General features: G+C 43.5%; 1 long non-coding RNA gene across 1 annotated transcript; it reads left to right on the top strand.

The window, feature by feature from the left end:
* The first annotated feature begins 7371 nt into the window (after positions 1 to 7371).
* LOC128469673 (uncharacterized) lies at positions 7372 to 8813 on the top strand. The gene is made up of 2 exons (XR_008345986.1): positions 7372 to 7793; positions 8119 to 8813. It is a non-coding gene; the product is annotated as an uncharacterized LOC128469673 (long non-coding RNA).
* The last annotated feature ends 2307 nt before the right edge of the window (positions 8814 to 11120 follow it).

Below are 11120 nucleotides of genomic sequence, written 5' to 3'. Positions count from 1 at the left end.
TGTACCCCCGTCAATGTCTGCTTCAGTATATCATGATAACAGTTATATTGTACCCCCTTCAATGTTTGCCTAATGATACAAACTATGCAGTTGTAAAGAGTGTGGGGGGGGCTCATACCGGATTCGCCCCAGGTGCCAAATATTCTAGGTATGCCCCTGTGAGGGACAGAGAGAAGGAGTTAGAGGAGGGAGGCCTACATGGGACAAAATAATATAGAATTTAGAAACTAGAATGTACTACAAGGAGGGGAAGAAGACAAGAAGAAAGGTCACAGTAAAGATAGTCAGGATCAGGAGGAAAGACTCAATAGGACATCCAGACATTAGAGGAGGACAGAGCATAAGTGAAAAGCCATAATGGGTTCAAAGCCTGGAAAAGGAAAAAAGTTTGATGAGGGACAGAGAGAAGAGGGTAGAGGAGGGAGGCCTACATTGGACAAAAAAAACTACGGAATTTACAAACTACTATGTAGTGCATGAAGGAGAGGAAGAAGTGTTGCAGTAAAGATAGTGGGAATGAGGAAGAAAGAGTGAACAGGACATCCAGACATTAGATGAGGACAGATCATAAATGAAAAACCATAATGCGTTTGTAACGGTTAGATGAGAGGATCCCAGGGACAGAGACTGGCACAGCAGGACACAGGAGAAAAGCTGCCTGAGTAGCCCGGTAAATATTGCGTACGACAACTGAGCAGGGTAGGGGGCAGCTGACAACGTGGAACCTGGTTCCTGGGCAGGTAAGTCCTTACAGGGTTCACACCTGTGAAAGGAAAGAACTTTGACGTGCGACAGGGAGAAAAGGGTAGAGGAGGGAGGTCTACGTGGGAGAAAAAGAATCATGGAGTTATGGAAACCACAATGCAGTACCAGAATGAAATGAAGACAAGAAGACGTGTCGCAGTAAAGATCATCAGTTTCAGGAGGAAAGAGTGAACAGGACATCCAGACATTTGAGGAGAACAAAGCATTAAGGAAAAACCATAAAGGGTTCAAGCCTGGGAAGGGAAGAACTTCAACGTGGGACAGAGAAAAGAGGGTAGAGGAGGGAGGTCTACGTGGGACAAAAAGAATCTAAAATGTAGTACAAGAATGAAATGAAGACAGGAAGACATATCACAGTAAAGATCATTGGGTTCAGGAAAAGACTGAACAGGACATCCAGATACTAAAGGAGGACAGAGCATAAACAAAAAACCATAATGGGTTCAAACGTGGAAAAGGAAAACAGTTTAACGAGGGACAGAGAGATGAGTGTAGAGGAGGAAGGACAGTGCATAGATGAAAAACCATAATGAGTTCAAGCCTGGGAAGGAAGAACTTCGACGTGGGACAGAAAAAAGAGGGTAGAGGAGGGAGGTCTACGTGGGACAAAATAAAAAATGGAGTTTGGAAACCACAATGCAGTACAAGAATGCAATGAAGACAAGAAGACGTGTCGCAGTAAAGATCATCAGTTTCAGGAGAAAAGAGTGAACAGGACATCCAGACATTTGAGAAGAACAAAGCATAAAGGAAAAGCCATAAGGGGTTCAAGCCTGGGAAGGGTAGAACTTCAACGTGGGACAGAGAAAAGAGGGTAGAGAAGGGAGGTCTACGCGGGACAAAATGAAACATGTAGTTTGGAAACCACAATGCAGAAGAAGAATGAGATGAAGACGTGTCGCAGTAAAGATCTTAAAGTTCAGGAGGAAAGACTGAACAGGATATTCAGACATTTGAGGAGGACAGAGCATAAATGAAAAGTCATAATGGGTTCAAGCCTAGGAAGGGAAGAACTTCGACGTGGGACAGAGAAAAGAGGGTAGAGGAGGGAGGTCTACGCGGGACATAAAGAATCGCGGAGTTTAGAAACTGCAATCTAGTACCAGAATGAAATGAAGACAAGAAGACATGTCGCAGTAAATATCTTCAGGTTAAGGAGGGAAGACCGAACAGGATATTCAGACAATTGAGGAGGACAAAGCATAAATGAAGGACCAAAATGGTTTCAAATGTATAAAAGGAAAACAGATTAACGAGGGAGAGAGAGATGAGTGTAGAGGAGGGAGGACAGTGCATAGATGAAAAACCGTAATGGGTTGGAGCCTGGAAAGGGAAGAACTTCGACGTGGGACAGAGAAAAGAGGGTAGAGGAGGGAGGTCTATGTGGGACAAAAAGAATCATCGAGTTTAAAAACTACAATGTAGTAAAAGAATGAACTGAAGACAGGAAGACAAATCACAGTAAGGATCATCGGGTTCAGGAGAAAGACTGAACAGGACATCCAGACGCTAAAGGAGGACAGAGGATAAACGGAAAACCATAATGGGTTCAAACGTGGAAAAGGAAAACAGTTTAACAAGGGACAGAGAGATGAGTGTAGAGGAGGAAGGACAGTGCATAGATGAAAAACCATAATGAGTTCAAGCCTGGGAAGGGAAGAACTTCGATGTGGGACAGAGAGAAGAGGGTAGAGGAGGGAGGTCTACGTGGGACAAAATAAAAAATGGAGTTTGGAAACCACAATGCAGTAGAAGAATGAAATGAAGACAAGAAGACGTGTCGCATTAAATATCTTCAGGTTAAGGAGGGAAGACTGAACAGGATATTCAGACAATTGAGGAGGACAAAGCATAAATGAAGGACCAAAATGGTTTCAAATGTATAAAAGGAAAACAGATTAAAGAGGGACAGAGGGATGAGTGTAGAGGAGGGAGGACAGTGCATAGATGAAAAACCGTAATGGATTGGAGCCTGGGAAGGGAAGAACTTCGACGTGGGACAAAGAAAAGAGGGTAGAGGAGGGAGGTCTATGTGGGACAAAAAGAATCATCGAGTTTAAAAACTACAATGTAGTAAAAGAATGAACTGAAGACAGGAAGACAAATCACAGTAAAGATCATCGGGTTCAGGAGAAAGACTGAACAGGACATCCAGACGCTAAAGGAGGACAGAGGATAAATGAAAAACCATAATGGGTTCAAACGTGGAAAAAGGAAAACAGTTTAACGAGGGACAGACAGATGAGTGTAGAGGAGGGAGGACAGTGCATAGATGAAAAACCATAATGGGTTCAAGCCTGGGAAGGGAAGAAATTCGACGTGGGACCGAGAAAAGAGGGTAGAGGAGGGAGGTCTACGTGGGACAAAAAGAATCTACAATGTAGTACAAGAATGAAATGAAGACAGGAAGACATATCACAGTAAAGATCATCGGGTTCAGGAGAAAGACTGAACAAGACATCCAGACACTAAAGAAAGAAAGAGCATAAATGAAAAACCATAATGGGTTCAAACGTGGAAAAGGAAAACAGTTTAATGAGGGACAGAGAGATGAGTGTAGAGGAGGGAGGACAGTGCATAGATGAAAAACCATAATGAGTTGGAGCCTGGGAAGGGAAGAACTTCGACGTGGGACAGAGAAAAGAGGGTAGAGGAGGCAGGTCTACGTGGGACAAAAAGAATCATCGAGTTTAAAAAGTAAAATGTAGTAAAAGAATGAAATGAAGACAGGAAGACAAATCACAGTAAAGATCATCGGGTTCAGGAGAAACAATGAACAGGACATCCAGACGCAGGACAGGACAGAGCATAAACGAAAAATCATAATGGGTTCAAACGAGTAAAAGGAAAACAGTTTAACGAGGGACAGAGAGAAGAGGGTAGAGGAGGGAGGCCTACGTGGGACAAAAAAACTACGGAATTTACAAACTACTATGTAGTGCATGAAGGAGAGGAAGAAGTGTTGCAGTAAAGATAGTCGGAATGAGGAAGAAAGAGTGAACAGGACATCCAGACATTAGATGAGGACAGATCATAAATGAAAAACCATAATGAGTTTGTAACGGTTAGATGAGAGGATCCCAGGGACAGAGACTGGCACAGCAGGACACAGGAGAAAAGCTGGCTGAGTAGCCCAGTAAATATTGCGTACGACAACTGAGCAGGGTAGGGGGCAGCCGACGACGTAGAAAGTGGTTCCTGGACAGGTAAGTCCTTACAGGGTTCACACCTGTGAAAGGAAAGAACTTTGACGTGGGACAGGGAGAAAAGGGTAGAGGAGGGAGGTCTACGCGGGACAAAAAGAATCATGGAGTTTGGAAACCACAATGCAGTACAAGAATGAAATGAAGACAAGAAGACGTGTCGCAGTAAAGATCATCAGTTTCAGGAGGAAAGAGTGAACAGGACATCCAGACATTTGAGGAGAACAAAGCATAAAGGAAAAGCCATAAGGGGTTCAAGCCTGTGAAGGGAAGAACTTCAACGTGGGACAGAGAAAAGAGGGTAGAGGAGGGAGGTCTACGCGGGACAAAATGAAACATGGAGTTTGGAAACCACAATGCAGTAGAAGAATGAAATGAAGACAAGAAGACGTGTCGCAGTAAAAATCTTCAAGTTCAGGAGGAAAGACTGAACAGGATATTCAGACATTTGAGGAGGACAGAGCATACATGAAAAGCCATAATGGCTTCAAGCCTAGGAAGGGAAGAACTTCGACGTGGGACAGAGAAAAGAGGTTAGAGGAGGGAGGTCTACGCGGGACATAAAGAATCGTGGAGTTTAGAATCTGCAATGTAGTACAAGAATGAAATGAAGTCAAGAAGTCGTTTTCCAATAAAGATCTTCAGATTGAGGGGGAAATACTGAATAGGATATCCAGACACTAGAGCAGGCCATAGCATAAATGAAAAGCCATAATGGGTTCAAGACTGACGAAGAAATTCAACGTGGGACAGAGAGAAGAGGGTAGAGGAGGGAAGTCTACGCAGGACAAAAAGAAACATGGAGTTTAGAAATCACAATGCAGTAGAAGAATAAAATCAAGACAGGAAGACATGTCGCAGTAAAGATAGAAAGGATCAAGAGGAAAGACTGAAGAGGACATCCAGACATTAAACGAAGACAGGGCATAAATAGAAAATCGTAATGGGTTCAAGCATTGAAAAGGAAAAAAGTTTGATGAGGGACCAGTATTGTACCTAGCGGGGGGGGGAGCAGTCCGCACGAGTGCCGCTCATCAGAGGGGTGCCACCATGCCTGCACCCCTCCAGAGACGGACAGTAATGTCCGTTTCTAGAGGAGCAGGCTGGTTTGGGGAGATCTGCATTATTGTCAATGTCTGACTCAATGTATAGTGATAGGGATTACGCTGTACCAACGTCAATATTTGCCTCAGTATATAACAATAGCAGTTATGCAGTACCACCGTCAATTTTTGCACTAGTATAAAATTATAACAGTTATGCTGTACCACCGTTAATGTTTGCCTCAGTATATAATGATAGCAGTAATGCTGTACCACTGTCAATGTCTGCCTCAGAATATCGTGATAGGTGTTATGCTGTACCCCCGTCAATGTCTGCTTCAGTATATCATGATAACAGTTATATTGTACCCCCTTCAATGTTTGCCTAATGATACAAACTATGCAGTTGTAAAGAGTGTGGGGGGGGCTCATACCGGATTCGCCCCAGGTGCCAAATATTCTAGGTATGCCCCTGTGAGGGACAGAGAGAAGGAGTTAGAGGAGGGAGGCCTACATGGGACAAAATAATATAGAATTTAGAAACTAGAATGTACTACAAGGAGGGGAAGAAGACAAGAAGAAAGGTCACAGTAAAGATAGTCAGGATCAGGAGGAAAGACTCAATAGGACATCCAGACATTAGAGGAGGACAGAGCATAAGTGAAAAGCCATAATGGGTTCAAAGCCTGGAAAAGGAAAAAAGTTTGATGAGGGACAGAGAGAAGAGGGTAGAGGAGGGAGGCCTACATTGGACAAAAAAAACTACGGAATTTACAAACTACTATGTAGTGCATGAAGGAGAGGAAGAAGTGTTGCAGTAAAGATAGTGGGAATGAGGAAGAAAGAGTGAACAGGACATCCAGACATTAGATGAGGACAGATCATAAATGAAAAACCATAATGCGTTTGTAACGGTTAGATGAGAGGATCCCAGGGACAGAGACTGGCACAGCAGGACACAGGAGAAAAGCTGCCTGAGTAGCCCGGTAAATATTGCGTACGACAACTGAGCAGGGTAGGGGGCAGCTGACAACGTGGAACCTGGTTCCTGGGCAGGTAAGTCCTTACAGGGTTCACACCTGTGAAAGGAAAGAACTTTGACGTGCGACAGGGAGAAAAGGGTAGAGGAGGGAGGTCTACGTGGGAGAAAAAGAATCATGGAGTTATGGAAACCACAATGCAGTACCAGAATGAAATGAAGACAAGAAGACGTGTCGCAGTAAAGATCATCAGTTTCAGGAGGAAAGAGTGAACAGGACATCCAGACATTTGAGGAGAACAAAGCATTAAGGAAAAACCATAAAGGGTTCAAGCCTGGGAAGGGAAGAACTTCAACGTGGGACAGAGAAAAGAGGGTAGAGGAGGGAGGTCTACGTGGGACAAAAAGAATCTAAAATGTAGTACAAGAATGAAATGAAGACAGGAAGACATATCACAGTAAAGATCATTGGGTTCAGGAAAAGACTGAACAGGACATCCAGATACTAAAGGAGGACAGAGCATAAACGAAAAACCATAATGGGTTCAAACGTGGAAAAGGAAAACAGTTTAACGAGGGACAGAGAGATGAGTGTAGAGGAGGAAGGACAGTGCATAGATGAAAAACCATAATGAGTTCAAGCCTGGGAAGGAAGAACTTCGACGTGGGACAGAAAAAAGAGGGTAGAGGAGGGAGGTCTACGTGGGACAAAATAAAAAATGGAGTTTGGAAACCACAATGCAGTACAAGAATGCAATGAAGACAAGAAGACGTGTCGCAGTAAAGATCATCAGTTTCAGGAGGAAAGAGTGAACAGGACATCCAGACATTTGAGAAGAACAAAGCATAAAGGAAAAGCCATAAGGGGTTCAAGCCTGGGAAGGGTAGAACTTCAACGTGGGACAGAGAAAAGAGGGTAGAGGAGGGAGGTCTACGCGGGACAAAATGAAACATGTAGTTTGGAAACCACAATGCAGAAGAAGAATGAGATGAAGACTTGTCGCAGTAAAGATCTTAAAGTTCAGGAGGAAAGACTGAACAGGATATTCAGACATTTGAGGAGGACAGAGCATAAATGAAAAGTCATAATGGGTTCAAGCCTAGGAAGGGAAGAACTTCGACGTGGGACAGAGAAAAGAGGGTAGAGGAGGGAGGTCTACGCGGGACATAAAGAATCGCGGAGTTTAGAAACTGCAATCTAGTACCAGAATGAAATGAAGACAAGAAGACATGTCGCAGTAAATATCTTCAGGTTAAGGAGGGAAGACCGAACAGGATATTCAGACAATTGAGGAGGACAAAGCATAAATGAAGGACCAAAATGGTTTCAAATGTATAAAAGGAAAACAGATTAACGAGGGAGAGAGAGATGAGTGTAGAGGAGGGAGGACAGTGCATAGATGAAAAACCGTAATGGGTTGGAGCCTGGAAAGGGAAGAACTTCGACGTGGGACAGAGAAAAGAGGGTAGAGGAGGGAGGTCTATGTGGGACAAAAAGAATCATCGAGTTTAAAAACTACAATGTAGTAAAAGAATGAACTGAAGACAGGAAGACAAATCACAGTAAGGATCATCGGGTTCAGGAGAAAGACTGAACAGGACATCCAGACGCTAAAGGAGGACAGAGGATAAACGGAAAACCATAATGGGTTCAAACGTGGAAAAGGAAAACAGTTTAACAAGGGACAGAGAGATGAGTGTAGAGGAGGAAGGACAGTGCATAGATGAAAAACCATAATGAGTTCAAGCCTGGGAAGGGAAGAACTTCGATGTGGGACAGAGAAAAGAGGGTAGAGGAGGGAGGTCTACGTGGGACAAAATAAAAAATGGAGTTTGGAAACCACAATGCAGTAGAAGAATGAAATGAAGACAAGAAGACGTGTCGTAGTAAATATCTTCAGGTTAAGGAGGGAAGACTGAACAGGATATTCAGACAATTGAGGAGGACAAAGCATAAATGAAGGACCAAAATGGTTTCAAATGTATAAAAGGAAAACAGATTAAAGAGGGACAGAGGGATGAGTGTAGAGGAGGGAGGACAGTGCATAGATGAAAAACCGTAATGGATTGGAGCCTGGGAAGGGAAGAACTTCGACGTGGGACAAAGAAAAGAGGGTAGAGGAGGGAGGTCTATGTGGGACAAAAAGAATCATCGAGTTTAAAAACTACAATGTAGTAAAAGAATGAACTGAAGACAGGAAGACAAATCACAGTAAAGATCATCGGGTTCAGGAGAAAGACTGAACAGGACATCCAGACGCTAAAGGAGGACAGAGGATAAATGAAAAACCATAATGGGTTCAAACGTGGAAAAAGGAAAACAGTTTAACGAGGGACAGACAGATGAGTGTAGAGGAGGGAGGACAGTGCATAGATGAAAAACCATAATGGGTTCAAGCCTGGGAAGGGAAGAAATTCGACGTGGGACCGAGAAAAGAGGGTAGAGGAGGGAGGTCTACGTGGGACAAAAAGAATCTACAATGTAGTACAAGAATGAAATGAAGACAGGAAGACATATCACAGTAAAGATCATCGGGTTCAGGAGAAAGACTGAACAAGACATCCAGACACTAAAGAAAGAAAGAGCATAAATGAAAAACCATAATGGGTTCAAACGTGGAAAAGGAAAACAGTTTAATGAGGGACAGAGAGATGAGTGTAGAGGAGGGAGGACAGTGCATAGATGAAAAACCATAATGAGTTGGAGCCTGGGAAGGGAAGAACTTCGACGTGGGACAGAGATAAGAGGGTAGAGGAGGCAGGTCTACGTGGGACAAAAAGAATCATCGAGTTTAAAAAGTAAAATGTAGTAAAAGAATGAAATGAAGACAGGAAGACAAATCACAGTAAAGATCATCGGGTTCAGGAGAAACAATGAACAGGACATCCAGACGCAGGACAGGACAGAGCATAAACGAAAAATCATAATGGGTTCAAACGAGTAAAAGGAAAACAGTTTAACGAGGGACAGAGAGAAGAGGGTAGAGGAGGGAGGCCTACGTGGGACAAAAAAACTACGGAATTTACAAACTACTATGTAGTGCATGAAGGAGAGGAAGAAGTGTTGCAGTAAAGATAGTCGGAATGAGGAAGAAAGAGTGAACAGGACATCCAGACATTAGATGAGGACAGATCATAAATGAAAAACCATAATGAGTTTGTAACGGTTAGATGAGAGGATCCCAGGGACAGAGACTGGCACAGCAGGACACAGGAGAAAAGCTGGCTGAGTAGCCCAGTAAATATTGCGTACGACAACTGAGCAGGGTAGGGGGCAGCCGACGACGTAGAAAGTGGTTCCTGGACAGGTAAGTCCTTACAGGGTTCACACCTGTGAAAGGAAAGAACTTTGACGTGGGACAGGGAGAAAAGGGTAGAGGAGGGAGGTCTACGCGGGACAAAAAGAATCATGGAGTTTGGAAACCACAATGCAGTACAAGAATGAAATGAAGACAAGAAGACGTGTCGCAGTAAAGATCATCAGTTTCAGGAGGAAAGAGTGAACAGGACATCCAGACATTTGAGGAGAACAAAGCATAAAGGAAAAGCCATAAGGGGTTCAAGCCTGTGAAGGGAAGAACTTCAACGTGGGACAGAGAAAAGAGGGTAGAGGAGGGAGGTCTACGCGGGACAAAATGAAACATGGAGTTTGGAAACCACAATGCAGTAGAAGAATGAAATGAAGACAAGAAGACGTGTCGCAGTAAAAATCTTCAAGTTCAGGAGGAAAGACTGAACAGGATATTCAGACATTTGAGGAGGACAGAGCATACATGAAAAGCCATAATGGCTTCAAGCCTAGGAAGGGAAGAACTTCGACGTGGGACAGAGAAAAGAGGTTAGAGGAGGGAGGTCTACGCGGGACATAAAGAATCGTGGAGTTTAGAATCTGCAATGTAGTACAAGAATGAAATGAAGTCAAGAAGTCGTTTTCCAATAAAGATCTTCAGATTGAGGGGGAAATACTGAATAGGATATCCAGACACTAGAGCAGGCCATAGCATAAATGAAAAGCCATAATGGGTTCAAGACTGACGAAGAAATTCAACGTGGGACAGAGAGAAGAGGGTAGAGGAGGGAAGTCTACGCAGGACAAAAAGAAACATGGAGTTTAGAAATCACAATGCAGTAGAAGAATAAAATCAAGACAGGAAGACATGTCGCAGTAAAGATAGAAAGGATCAAGAGGAAAGACTGAAGAGGACATCCAGACATTAAACGAAGACAGGGCATAAATAGAAAATCGTAATGGGTTCAAGCATTGAAAAGGAAAAAAGTTTGATGAGGGACCAGTATTGTACCTAGCGGGGGGGGGGGGAGCAGTCCGCACGAGTGCCGCTCATCAGAGGGGTGCCACCATGCCTGCACCCCTCCAGAGACGGACAGTAATGTCCGTTTCTAGAGGAGCAGGCTGGTTTGGGGAGATCTGCATTATTGTCAATGTCTGACTCAATGTATAGTGATAGGGATTACGCTGTACCAACGTCAATATTTGCCTCAGTATATAACAATAGCAGTTATGCAGTACCACCGTCAATTTTTGCACTAGTATAAAATGATAACAGTTATGCTGTACCACCGTTAATGTTTGCCTCAGTATATAATGATAGCAGTAATGCTGTACCACTGTCAATGTCTGCCTCAGAATATCGTGATAGGTGTTATGCTGTACCCCCGTCAATGTCTGCTTCAGTATATCATGATAACAGTTATATTGTACCCCCTTCAATGTTTGCCTAATGATACAAACTATGCAGTTGTAAAGAGTGTGGGGGGGGGTTCATACCGGATTCGCCCCAGGTGCCAAATATTCTAGGTATGCCCCTGTGAGGGACAGAGAGAAGGAGTTAGAGGAGGGAGGCCTACATGGGACAAAATAATATAGAATTTAGAAACTAGAATGTACTACAAGGAGGGGAAGAAGACAAGAAGAAAGGTCACAGTAAAGATAGTCAGGATCAGGAGAAAAGACTCAATAGGACATCCAGACATTAGAGGAGGACAGAGCATAAGTGAAAAGCCATAATGGGTTCAAAGCCTGGAAAAGGAAAAAAGTTTGATGAGGGACAGAGAGAAGAGGGTAGAGGAGGGAGGCCTACATTGGACAAAAAAAACTACGGAATTTACAAA

The sequence above is a fragment of the Spea bombifrons genome, chromosome 12 (assembly GCF_027358695.1).
Source record: "Spea bombifrons isolate aSpeBom1 chromosome 12, aSpeBom1.2.pri, whole genome shotgun sequence".
NCBI classification, from domain to species: domain Eukaryota; kingdom Metazoa; phylum Chordata; class Amphibia; order Anura; family Pelobatidae; genus Spea; species Spea bombifrons.
This window is presented reverse-complemented; position numbering and strand designations above follow the sequence as displayed.